The sequence below is a fragment of the Carassius auratus genome, chromosome 44, assembly GCF_003368295.1.
Source record: "Carassius auratus strain Wakin chromosome 44, ASM336829v1, whole genome shotgun sequence".
Taxonomy (NCBI): domain Eukaryota; kingdom Metazoa; phylum Chordata; class Actinopteri; order Cypriniformes; family Cyprinidae; genus Carassius; species Carassius auratus.
Window position 1 is genome coordinate 8,961,390 of NC_039286.1, and position 13,402 is coordinate 8,974,791.

General features: G+C 41.3%; 1 long non-coding RNA gene across 1 annotated transcript; it reads left to right on the forward strand.

The window, feature by feature from the left end:
• The first annotated feature begins 11,213 nt into the window (after positions 1 to 11,213).
• LOC113062394 (uncharacterized) lies at positions 11,214 to 11,975 on the forward strand. The gene is made up of 3 exons (XR_003278528.1): positions 11,214 to 11,258; positions 11,355 to 11,414; positions 11,520 to 11,975. It is a non-coding gene; the product is annotated as an uncharacterized LOC113062394 (long non-coding RNA).
• Positions 11,976 to 13,402: the final 1,427 nt, after the last annotated feature.

The window sequence follows — 13,402 nt, forward strand, 5'->3', positions numbered from 1 at the left end:
AGCAACAACAAAAACATTTAATTTCAATAAATGTACCAAAAATGCAGATGCCCCCAACTTGGAAACTCTGGATGTGAAAAAAAAAAAAAAAAAAAAAAAAACAAGTGTTAAAAGCGGACACTTGTTTTTGCAATTTAAATCATAATGTAAAATAGTAAGTCTTACATTTAATACAAAGCATTTGCTGAACTTAGCCAAGATTATCTTGTATAGTAATCCAGTTTGGCTAAATAAGCAACAAAACATGAAGAAAATCGGGGGAAAAGTATTAAGTACACTTAATTCTTCAAAATGTATCTTCAAGCTCTAATGAAGTTGGTTTTGAATAATCGTGAGCAAATTAAATATTTTTAAATGCGAGAAAGATCTATTGAAGAGTGATGAATTAAACAGCTGCAGCAGCTTCACACACAAATCTTTTCTCTTCAAAACAGTAAGCATCCATCCAGAAATCTGTCTCTCCATTTATATGTCCCAGACTAGCACAATCTTCACCGTCTGGATGAACTTTAGTCCAGTTATCCGGCTCACTGATATCATTCTTACGTTTCATCCAGAATCTGCAGAAAAAAACCTTCATTTATTGCTAGTTTTAATGCAAATTATTTGTTGTCAATAAAAAGATCTTACTTTACTGAATGGTTAACTGGCTGGTTATTCACCCAAACCCAGTGACCCTCAGTTTCCAAATCATTGAGACCAATCCAGTTAGTCTCTTCAACATTTGAGGTGACAAAATCCTGATGGAGAAAAAAAAATCCTGATATAATGCACATAAGGCTAACAGCACAGCAATGCACAACCTAATTATTTTGACTATTTGTTGGTTTTAGAATGATTCTTCAAGGAATGTTATTCTAAATAATTATCATTTTTCTTAGTAAACATAAGGCCAGTGGTTCCCAACCTTTTTAAACTCACGGCCCACACAACCAAACACATTTACGTGGCCCACTGAAAAATTTTTTACTATTGTTGGGTTAATAACTTTGTACTCAGAAGCTATATTGTCTTAATTGAATGAACTGGCAAGGAACAGAAAATAACTTGGTGGCACCGCTTGACACTGCTGTTTGTTCTGTAGAATATGCAGCAAAAATATCTAAGATATAAGGCGGTTTATTCTTAAACCAATCAGTGAGCTCGAATAGTGGAAGCATAGTTAAGGTTTAATATTTATTTTTTATCATTTAATTATTATAAATAAAATACAACCCCTGGCAAAAAGTATGGAATCACCCCTCTCTGAAGATGTTCATTCAAATGTTTAATTGTGTAGAGAAAAAACCAAGCACATACAGTATTGTTCAAAATAATAGCAGTACAATGTGACTAACCAGAATAATCAAGGTTTTCGTATATTTTTTTTATTGCTACGTGGCAAACAAGTTACCAGTAGGTTCAGTAGATTCTCAGAAAACAAATGAGACCCAGCATTCATGATATGCACGCTCTTAAGGCTGTGCAATCGGGCAATTAGTTGAATTAGTTGAAAGGGGTGTGTTCAAAAAAATAGCAGTGTGGCATTCAATCACTGAGGTCATCAATTTTGTGAAGAAACAGGTGTGAATCAGGTGGCCCCTATTTAAGGATGAAGCCAACACTTGTTGAACATGCATTTGAAAGCTGAGGAAAATGGGTCGTTCAAGACATTGTTCAGAAGAACAGCGTACTTTGATTAAAAAGTTGATTAGAGAGGGGAAAACCTATAAAGAGGTGCAAAAAATGATAGGCTGTTCAGCTAAAATGATCTCCAATGCCTTAAAATGGAGAGCAAAACCAGAGAGACGTGGAAGAAAACGGAAGACAACCATCAAAATGGATAGAAGAATCACCAGAATGGCAAAGGCTCAGCCAATGATCACCTCCAGGATGATCAAAGACAGTCTGGAGTTCCCTGTAAGTACTGTGACAGTTAGAAGACGTCTGTGTGAAGCTAATCTATTTTCAAGAATCCCCCGCAAAGTCCCTCTGTTAAAAAAAAGGCATGTGCAGAAGAGGTTACAATTTGCCAAAGAACACATCAACTGGCCTAAAGAGAAATGGAGGAACATTTTGTGGACTGATGAGAGTAAAATTGTTCTTTTTGGGTCCAAGGGCCACAGGCAGTTTGTGAGACGACCCCCAAACTCTGAATTCAAGCCACAGTACACAGTGAAGAGAGTGAAGCATGGAGGTGCAAGCATCATGATATGGGCATGTTTCTCCTACTATGGTGTTGGGCCTATTTATCGCATACCAGGGATCATGGATCAGTTTGCATATGTTAAAATACTTGAAGAGGTCATGTTGCCCTATGCTGAAGAGGACATGCCCTTGAAATGGTTGTTTCAACAAGACAATGACCCAAAACACACTAGTAAATGGGCAAAGTCTTGGTTCCAAACCAACAAAATTAATGTTATGGAGTGGCCAGCCCAATCTCCAGACCTTAATCCAATTGAGAACTTGTGGGGTGATATCAAAAATGCTGTTTCTGAAGCAAAACCAAGAAATGTGAATGAATTGTGGAATGTTGTTAAAGAATCATGGAGTGGAATAACAGCTGAGAGGTGCCACAAATTGGTTGACTCCATGCCACCCAGATGTCAAGCAGTTTTAAAAAAACTGTGGTCATACAACTAAATATTAGTTTAGTGATTCACAGGATTGCTAAATCCCAGAAAAAAAAAATGTTTGTACAAAATAGTTTTGAGTTTGTACAGTCAAAGGTAGACACTGCTATTTTTTTGAACACACCCCTTTCAACTAATTGCCCAATTGCACAGCCTTAAGAGCGTGCATATCATGAATGCTGGGTCTTGTTTGTTTTCTGACAATCTACTGAACCTACTGGTAACTTGTTTGCCATGTAGCAATAAAAAATATACTAAAAACCTTGATTATTCTGGTTAGTCACATTGTACTGCTATTATTTTGAACAATACTGTATATGCCACAAAACAATTTTCACCCAACAAAACAATATTCTGGCTGTATAAAACACTTAAAAGAACAACAAAGAAAGACAACTATAGTCAATTACAAGTTTTTTTACAGATCAAACAGAGGAAAAAAATATGGAATCACACAAATCTGAGGAAAATTATATGGAATCACCATGCACTTTGCATTTCTAAAACAAACACCTGTATCTGATTACAACTGCTAATTAGTCTGCAGTTAAAAAAAAAGAGTGCTTGCACACATTAGTGATGTGTTGAACCAAGATGATTGACATAACTCATGGCTCCAACACGAGAGATGTCAGTTGAAACAGGAGAGGATTATCAAACTTCTCAAAGAAGGTAAATCTTCATGGAATGTTGCAAAAGATGTTGGTTGTTCCCAGTCAGTTGTGTCTAAAATCTGGACCAAGTACAAATCAAATGGAAAGGTTGTAAAAGGGAAGTGCACTGGTAGGCCAAGAAAGACATCAAAGCTCCAAGACAGAAAACTTAAAGCAATATGCCTTGAAAACAGAAAATGAACAACAAAACAAATGCGGAACAAAGCGGGCGGAAAGTGGAGTTCATGTCTGTGACCAGACTGTAAGAAATCGCCTAAAAGAAATGGGAAAAGCCAAACGAAAACCATCTTTAACATCTAAACAGAAAAAAAAACAAGGTTTCAGTGGGCTAAGTGTTCTTCAGTGGGTTTCAGTGTTTGATCTGTAAAAACAGTTGTAATTGACTATAGTTATCTTTCTTTGTTGTTCTTTTAAGTGTTTTATACAGCCAGAATATTGTTTTGTTGAGTGAAAATTGTTTTGTGGCATATGTGCTTGGTTTTTTCTCTACACAATAAAACATTTGAATGAACATCTTTGGAGAGGGGTGATTCCATACTTTTATAGGTGATATCATGCATCTAATTTAGCACTTTTGATGCATTTGTTCCCCTTCTGCCATTTACTCTGTGATCAAGCTGTGCTTGTGGTGGAATAAGATGCTAACCTTTACCCAATCTGCCGAGACCATCAAACACTTAACACTTTGATTGCTCAGTTGTTATCAGTGGACTTTAAAATGGCTTAATTTTGAGAAAAATATGATTTTGATTTGTTTCAATGTGAGCAAAATTTAACTGCAGAATATGAAATCTGACTCCGAAGGCCTTAAAGGTCCCCTTCTTTGTGATCCCATGTTTTAAACTTTAGTTAGTGTGTAATGTTGTTGTTAGAGTATAAATAATATCTGTAAAATTCTAAAGCTCAAAGTTCAATGCCAAGCGAGATATTTGATTTAACAGAATTCACCTACAAAAAACGACCCGTTTGGACTACATCCCTCTAGTTCCTGCAGTAACGACGTCACTAAAACTGTTTTTTGACCAACCTCCACCCACGTGAATTCATAAAAAGGGGGGCGTGGCCTTGTTGCACTCCAACGGAGAAGAAGGAAGAGCTGCGTTTGTGTTTGTCGCCATGTCGTTTGAAACGCTGTTATTTTCATCTTTCAATCACCTTTGTTTGGCCTTCCCAGGGACGCTGTTCTTAGAGATCAATGGTTACAATTTGTTTAACTCGCTTCCCGAAAATTATAATCCACATGTGCAGCACATTTTGCTGAGGACAGCTTGCTCAATCTCAATCAGTTTAATTCCGGATTCGCACAAAGATTATTCTTGAAAGATGGAGCAGTTCCCTCTTTGTCTGGATGTAGCGGGTAGGGCGTAAGCAGCGGGAATTGCGCCTTGATTGAATCAGGTGGTGGGCGTTTGGCGTTGCACCTTTAAATGTAGCAAGCTGGCGGTTTCTCTGATTAGTGTTTTACTGTAGATTCTTGGTTCCTTGGACTCTTGGTTGGTTGTACGAGTTGATCTCGACTTGGTGTTTGTGGGTTATTCAGTGCTGTGGTTACATCTAGCTCCGTCTTCATGAGCCCTCACCGGCTACGGATTGTGTCTGCGTGTTTCTGCTTTTACTTATGAGCAGTGTTCCATTTTTTCTGTAGGCATTGGTCATAATGAACTTTCATTGATTCGTGTTTTGTCTATATTAGTCGCTGATTTAGAGTATGACCACTACAAGTTTGCCGAGTGCTGTTTGTTGTGCTGAGAATGTAAGTTCACTGGCTTCCTTTTTTTCCCTCACGTGTTTACATCGGTGTTACGGAGCGCTTGTTTATATGTGTGTAATTGTGTTGACTCGTCATGTCTGTATTATAGATTGGCCTGGGAATGTATGAGTAAAAACCAGACGGAATAAGGCGATTGCTACAGTATTACAACTAAACAAGCTCTTGGTTCGACGCTGCGGTCTGTGTCCATACAGGAGGACCGTCATATGCCATCTTGGCCACTGTTTTTCCTGTGCCCTGTTTTTAGTATTCAATTGTGTGTGTGTGTGTGTGTGTGTGTGTGTGTGTGTGTGTGTGTGTGTGTGTGGGAGGAAGGCCCACTGTGTTGCTCATTAGTCTTCATCTGTGTGCGTTGCTGTATGTTTTATGTTTGTATCTTGGGCCATTGGGTTGGTGCAATATCCTGGGACGGGGAATAACAATTTTGTTGTGTGGTCACTGGTTTGCTGAGTGTAAATTTATTTTGTTTTCTGTGCATATGATTTGTGATGTGCCTTATTTATTCTGTATTTGCTGATTGAGTTTTGCTGATTTTTGTTATACACATTTTGATTTTGCACTTTGTTGTCCCTGTCCCTGAATTTGTTGACCAGAGGCCTAATGTTTGTTATTTTAAGTGTGTCTAACTGGAGAAAAATAAAATAAACTGTTTCTATTTTTATAATACTCCAGTCCCTCTCTCTCCTTTTATTTCCCTTTATTGGGATAGCCTGCTTGTGAATATATAAAATTTAGATTGTTGGTTGACTGGTTTGACAAGGCCCCCCTAGGGGTTACATTTGGCGTAGTCGGCAGGATGCGATTGGGACTGGTGTAATTTGTTGTTGTTGTTTTTTTTGTGTGTATGTATTGAGTGCAGGTAGAGTACAGGAAAAGCAGTGGTTGAGGACTGGGCCTGGACGGCGGTTCTGCAAGTGACCAGTGGTTTGTATATATTAAAAAAAAAAAAAAAAAAACTTTCTCTCTTCTTCCCTTCTGGCTTTGTTCGGTTCGAAATGTCCCAGGATTTGGAGGAACGGGTCGGGCAGCTAATGGAGCAGATTAAACAGTTGCAGGTTGATAATGAAAGGCTACGTCAGGGAAGTGTAGCATCTGCTGGGGCTGTAGAACAGGGAGAGCAGAGTCAGCAAGAGTCAAATCGCCAAGAGCCAAATACTCAGGAGCCAGGGTCTTCCGGATTAAGATATGTGTATGTTCCTAGAGAACGTAAATATCCTAGGTTCTCTGGTAGTTCAGAGTCTCCTCCGGTGGAGGAATGGATTGAAGAGGTCCGTCGATGTTTACAGGTTAGGCATATGTCCATAGGTGAGCAGGCGCATTTCGTGTATGATCTTCTGGATGGGGAGGCAAAGCTAGAAATTAAACTCCATCCAGCTCCAGTTAGATCCGAACCTGAGAATATTTTCTCTATACTAACTGAGACTTTTGGCTGTAGCCAGTCTTATATTGACGCTCAACAAAATTTTTTCCAATTTCGTCAACGGGAGGGAGAAACGTTGCGTGAATTTTCACACTCATTAATGTCACTTATGGAAGTCGCACAACGTAAAAATACAACTGCAATTGCTAAACCTGATTGTGTTCTCCGTGATCAATTTGTAGAAAACGTTAGGGACAAAATGCTGCGTATAGGGGCCGATGATGGTGAGGGGCCCCGTCCTGTTCGTGCAAGGGCTTTTTCGTGTGACGCTAGTTCAAGGGTGGTGGGAGCGCATCAGGCAGAAGCTCAGGTTGTTGTAGCACAACAAAGTAATGAATTGACCGAGCTGAAAGACTGTTTGCGTAGGCAGCAGGCCCAATTAGATACTATTCTTAAACATCTGTCCTCTGGCTCAGGGCCATCCAATCTACCAAATAGGCAGACCAATCATCAGAGGCGGTTTCGTTTTGATGTGGATGGCAGACCTATTTGTCTGCGTTGTGAGCAAGTAGGCCATATGTCTAGGGATTGTCCGGTTGGCTCCCGGCAGACACAGCGTGTGGGGGTTGGGCCTAGGCTGCCCATTGGGAATGGGAGGGATGACTCTTCCAGCAGGCAACAGGGAAACTAGCACCCTCTAGTGCATGGAGCCAAGCACTGGAAGGGGGTTTGATGGGCTCAGACTCGTTTATATCTTCTTTGTCCTGTCCTTCTGCATTGGTGGGCGAGTGACCAGTGGCAGATGTTCAGATGGGTGGTGTAACTGTTACTTGTCTTTATAGATACCGGTTCTATGGTATCTACTATCACGGAGTCCTTCTTTAATGACCATTTTCGAGTTTTGGGGTGTGATCAGTTACGTTCTTGTGGTTGGTTACAGTTAAAAGCAGCCAATGGCCTGGATATCCCATATCGAGGATATTTAGAATTGGATGTAGAAGTCTTAGGAAAAGTTCTTCCTTCCATAGGCGTCTTGGTGGTTCAAGATCCACCGGACTCCAAACTTAAGACAAACAAGGACTCTGTCCCAGGATTGATCGGGATGAATGTCCTCCGTTGCTGCCTGCAAGAGTTTTTTTGCCAAGACGGTGCAAGTTTGTTTACTTCCGGGTTAACAGTCCCAGCCATTTGGGAACATGCCTTAGTAGCGTGTCAACGCTTCGAGGACTTTTCTACGTCTGGGGTTCTAGGCAGGGTTTTGACTGCCCCTGGGTCCTCTATCTGTGTTCCAGCTGGATCTTTAAAGTTTGTGTCAGCCACCTGTAGGCAGGGGCTTGGCCCATTGATTTCTTCTGTACTGTTAGAACCAGCAGGGACAGGGTGGCAGTTGCCACCAGACTTAATTGTTCCAATCTCCTTGATCCCCATTGGAAATGGTACCGTACAAGTGCCAGTTGTTAACGTGGGCCAGGTAGATCGGTGGATAAAACCACGTACCCTGTTGGGGGAAATGTATTTGATCACTGCACATTCCGCTAGTAAATCCATCTGCTTCCAAGAAGAAAATGGCACCCAAGGCCCTGTCGCGTTTATTCGGTCAATGGAGGCTGCTACAACTCCCTCGCTGGGGTTTGCGGACCTTTCCTGGCCTAATTTAACTGAGTCCGAGCAATGGGAAGCAAAGTCTTTACTTCAGAAGTATAGTGACACTTTTAGCTGTAGTGAGGCACTTTTAGGCTGTACTGACTTGATCGAGCACGAGATTCCTTTGACTGACGACATTCCGGTGCGGCAGCGCTATAGACGACTTCCACCATCCCAGTATGATGTAGTGAAGACTCATATCCAGGAGCTGTTAGATCAGGGAGTGGTAAAACCAAGCTGTAGTCCTTATTCCTCACCCATCGTGGTGGTGGAGAAAAAAGATGGATCTATTCGTCTTTGTGTTGACTATAGACAACTAAACGCAAAGACCAGGAAAGATGCCTTTCCTTTGTCGAGAATTGAGGAATCTTTGGATGCCCTCACAGGTGCGTCTCTCTTCTCCACTCTTGACCTTGCGAGTGGTTATAATCAGGTGTCAGTTGCTGAAAGGGATCGGGCTAAAACCGCTTTTTGCACGCCCTTTGGCCTGTTTGAGTTCCAGAGGATGCCATATGGGTTGTGCAACGCACCCGGGACTTTTCAGCGGCTGATGGAAAGAATATTTGGGGACCAGCGTTTCCATTCCCTTCTCCTGTACTTAGATGATGTGGTCGTTTTTTCATCCACGTTCAAACAACATCTGGAACGTTTGGAGTCAGTATTTAGTCGTCTACGCGAGCACGGTCTTAAGCTTAAACTAAAGAAGTGTCATTTTTTTCAGCCTGAAGTAAAGTTCTTGGGCCATGTTGTTTCAGCCTCTGGGGTTTCTACAGACCCTGACAAGATCAGTGCAGTTAGGGATTGGAGCACTCCATCTACAGTCGCAGAGTTGCGATCGTTCCTTGGGTTTGCATCGTATTATCGGCGTTTTGTGCAGGGGTTTGCGAGGTATGCGGCTCCTCTACATAAATTGGTGGCAAAGCTCCAGCCACACCCTAACAGAAATAAGATGGGACGTAATGCCAATTTGCGGGACCATTGGGACTGGGGTTGTGATCAAGCGTTCAATACTTTGAGGGACAAATTGATAAGCGCACCAGTTTTGGGTTACGCCGACTTTAGTAAACCATTCGTCCTCGAGGTAGATGCTAGTGGGCTGGGGCTTGGTGCCGTTTTATCTCAAGAACAGGATGGAGGACCTCGGCGTCCAGTCGCGTATGCAAGCAGGGGCTTGCGACCAACTGAGCGAAACATGGATAACTACTCAGCCATGAAACTTGAACTGTTGGCACTTAAGTGGGCAGTAACAGACAAGTTTCGGGATTATCTGCTCAGTACCAAATTTACTGTTCTGACCGATAATAATCCGCTCTGTTACTTACAGACAGCTAGGTTAGGAGCTGTAGAGCAACGTTGGGCTGCGCAACTAGCTCTTTTTGATTTCACCATCGAGTACCGTCCTGGCGTATGTAACAAGAATGCGGACGCATTATCCCGCTTTCCGCCACCACCAGTCTCAGTCTCTATGGATGAGATTACCTCGGGGATCTTTGTGCCGGCCGAAATTAAGAGTGTGGTCGTGTCCCCTTCTGTTGAAATACAGACCATAGATGCATGCCCTACAAGAACTAGGGCAAATCTCCAACTTTTGCAGGCTGAGGATCCTGTTTTGAAGGCCTTCCTTGTATATTGGAAGAGGGGTAGTCCTCCTACAGCCTCAGAGAGGTCCACTGAGTCCCCTGCTGTTGTGGAGCTTGTCCGTCAATGGGCAGACCTAGTAGTCTATGAGGGGGTCCTATACAGGAAGACACATGTCCCTGGCAGTACTGAAAAGGTCTTGCAGCTACTGCTGCCCCAGGCTCTTCAGACAGAAGTGCTCACAGCCTTGCATGATGATCATGGCCACCAGGGGGTAGATCGAACAGTTAGTCTTGTCCGCCAGCGATGTTATTGGCCCTTTATGCGGAAGGATGTCGACCGGTGGTGCCGTGAATGTCGGCGGTGTGTGGTGGCCAAGGCAACTCAGCCAAAACTGAGGACCTTTATGGGTAGTCTGTTGGCATCAAGTCCCCTAGAAATTGTAGCCATTGACTTTTCCATATTGGAAAAATCTAGTGATGGGAAAGAGAATCTTTTGGTTGTTACTGATGTGTTCTCTAAATTTGCACAGGCATATCCTACAGCAGACCAGAAGTCGTCAACGGTAGCTCGAGTCTTGACAGAGCAGTGGTTTTACACTTATGGTGTTCCACTACGTATCCATACTGATCAAGGGCGAAATTTTGAAGGTGAGCTGTTCCAACAATTGTGCAGAGTGTATGGAATTCATAAATCTCGCACTAGCCCATATCATCCAGAAGGCAATGGACAATGTGAGCGATTTAATCGCACATTGCATGACTTGCTTCGTACACTACCTCCTGAAAAGAAGAGACGGTGGCCGTACCATCTACCACAGGTTTTGTTTGCTTATAACACCACAGTCCATCAGTCTACGGGGTTTTCTCCGTATGAACTGATGTTTGGGCGTAAGCCCATTCTTCCACTTGATTCCTTGTTGGGCACAATTGATATTCCATTAGACTCTACTACTGCCGAGTGGGTTCAAGAACACCAGAAGCATCTCTCAGCAATCTATAGCCAGGCCCGGGCTCATTTGGAGGCAGCTGCTCAACAACGAGCAAAGAATCATTTGGCTCCTTTGCCACTCCTGCCCCCTGGTACACTGGTGTATCGTCGCAGTCACCCGCATGGACGGCACAAGATTAGTGATCATTGGGAAAATGTGGTGTATGAGATTGTGAGGTGCCTTGATGAGGTTGGAACACTTTATAAAATAAGGCCAAGAGATCAGTTAGGTCCCTAGTAGAATATCAATCGGAAAGAACTGCGCCCCCTCCCAACTGACCCAGGTTTACCACATCTTGTATATGGGGGTGAGATGCTTAATGTAAGCATGCCAAATTTCATAGGGGATGATGTTGATGGCAGTATGGATGAAGGTGATGATTTTGGAGTATTGGTGGCAATTGGAATCAGGTGGTGGGCATTTGGCGTTGCACCTTTTGTAGCAAGCTGGCGGTTTCTCTGATTAGTGTTTTACTGTAGATTCTTGGTTCCTTGGACTCTTGGTTGGTTGTACGAGTTGATCTTGACTTGGTGTTTGTGGGTTATTCAGTGCCGTGGTTACATTTAGCCTCGTTTTCTTGAGCCCTCACCGGCTACGGATTGTGTCTGCGTGTTTCAATGAAAATGTAAGTTTTCTGCTTTTACTTATGAGCAGTGTTCCATTTTTTCTGTAGGCATTGGTCGTAATGAACTTTCATTGATTCGTGTTTTGTCTATATTAGTCGCTGATTTAGAGTATGACCACTACAAGTTTGCCGAGTGCTGTTTGTTGTGCTGAGAATGTAAGTTCACTGGCTTCCTTTTTTCCCTCACGTGTTTACATCGGTGTTACGGAGCGCTTGTTTATATGTGTGTAATTGTGTTGACTCGTCATGTCTGTATTATAGATTGGCCTGGGAATGTATGAGTAAAAACCAGACGGAATAAGGCGATTGCTACAGTATTACAACTAAACAAGCTCTTGGTTCGACGCTGCGGTCTGTGTCCATACAGGAGGACCGTCATATGCCATCTTGGCCACTGTTTTTCCTGTGCCCTGTTTTTAGTATTCAGTTGTGTGTGTGTGTGTGTGTGTGTGTGTGTGTGTGGGAGGAAGGCCCACTGTGTTGCTCATTAGTCTTCATCTGTGTGCGTTGCTGTATGTTTTATGTTTGTATCTTGGGCCATTGGGTTAGTGCAATATCCTGGGACAGGGAATAACAATTTTGTTGTGTGGTCACTGGTTTGCTGAGTGTAAATTTATTTTGTTTTCTGTGCATATGATTTGTGATGTGCCTTATTTATTCTGTATTTGCTGATTGAGGATGCAGTTCTACTCTATATGTACTCAAGATTAACAGGATATTGAGTGAAAACGAGCATTTCACCCCCCTTTAATTATTCATAATTTCACACTACGTCTTTATTTCTGAGATTTTGCTTGTGTGGGATAGGTCTTTTATACATTGCACAAGGCTCAGATCATAAAACATACGGTTTAATCTGTTCAGCTTTTCAAGTGTCTTCTTATGCTGGTTGCGAAGTGCATCGAACTCTTCTTTGTAATCTGCATGACAAGGCCAAAAAAGAAGAAAAGAAACACAATTTAACTCACAGTCATTAATATGGAGATGTTCTCTAACTCTCTGGTGTAATAGACTGCAAGTTTATCAAGCTCTCTTGCCATGACTGGTACAGAAACAAAGAAAAAAAACAAAAAAAAAAAACAAGACAAAGTAACTCCGTAATGGATCATCAAATATATTTTACTCACTTGTGCCATTAGTATTCTTGGCAGATTGTTGCACTGAAACTCTGACATCTGATTGAAAACAGAACATAAGCAGTAACAGTGATGTCATATGGGGCGCCGTTTGTAAAGAGGCTCACGCTGAAAATAACAGCAACATTTTGTCACATTTAGCTTCAAACAGTGTTAAAAAAAACCGGGATGAATTTTTTGACACATTTACAACAATATTTGTCAACTTAGAGATATTTTAAATAGTTAAATATAAATATTAAATGTTAAACCTAAATGTTAAATATAAATATTAAATGTTAAACCTAAATGTTAAATATAAATCTAAATGTTAAATATAAATATAAAATATAAATGTCAAATATAAATGTTAAATATAAATATAAATGTTAAATATAAATATAAATCTAAATGTCAAATCTAAATGTTAAATATAAATCTAAATGTTAAATATAAATCTAAATCTAAATCTAAATGTTAAATATAAATATTAAATTTAAATCTAAATGTTAAATCTAAATGTTAAATCTAAGTTAAATCAATCAATGCTCCTGTAGCCTAGACAGTAAAAGAAATGGACACAGCGACCCCATTGGTTTCAACCGAGTCAATTAGAAGAACGCACTTCCCGGGGGTCGAGCGTACTGCGCAGAATCAAACTGAGCTTGATGACGTAGATGTCACGTTAGCAACCTGTCTGACAATTTTAAGTCTTCTAATCGCTGTGCCAAGAGAAATCTGAATCACCCACTGAATATTGCAGAGAAGGCGAGCGTGAACAGGAGCAAATTTTGGTAAGTACTCTGATTAATTATCTCCCTTGACTTTATGCCTCCACGTCCCCCCGATTGCCTCATAGACAGTAAAAGATTGCCTGCGAGCCATACGGTAATTTCTCTACTGTGCAACAGAGAATCGATGGTTATGATGCAATCTTTAGCCTGTTTTTACAAAAACTGCTTCTAGTGGGCCATAACATAAGATACAAGGTAATGGAGCCTTTTATACATTTTTGTGTTTCTTTATAAA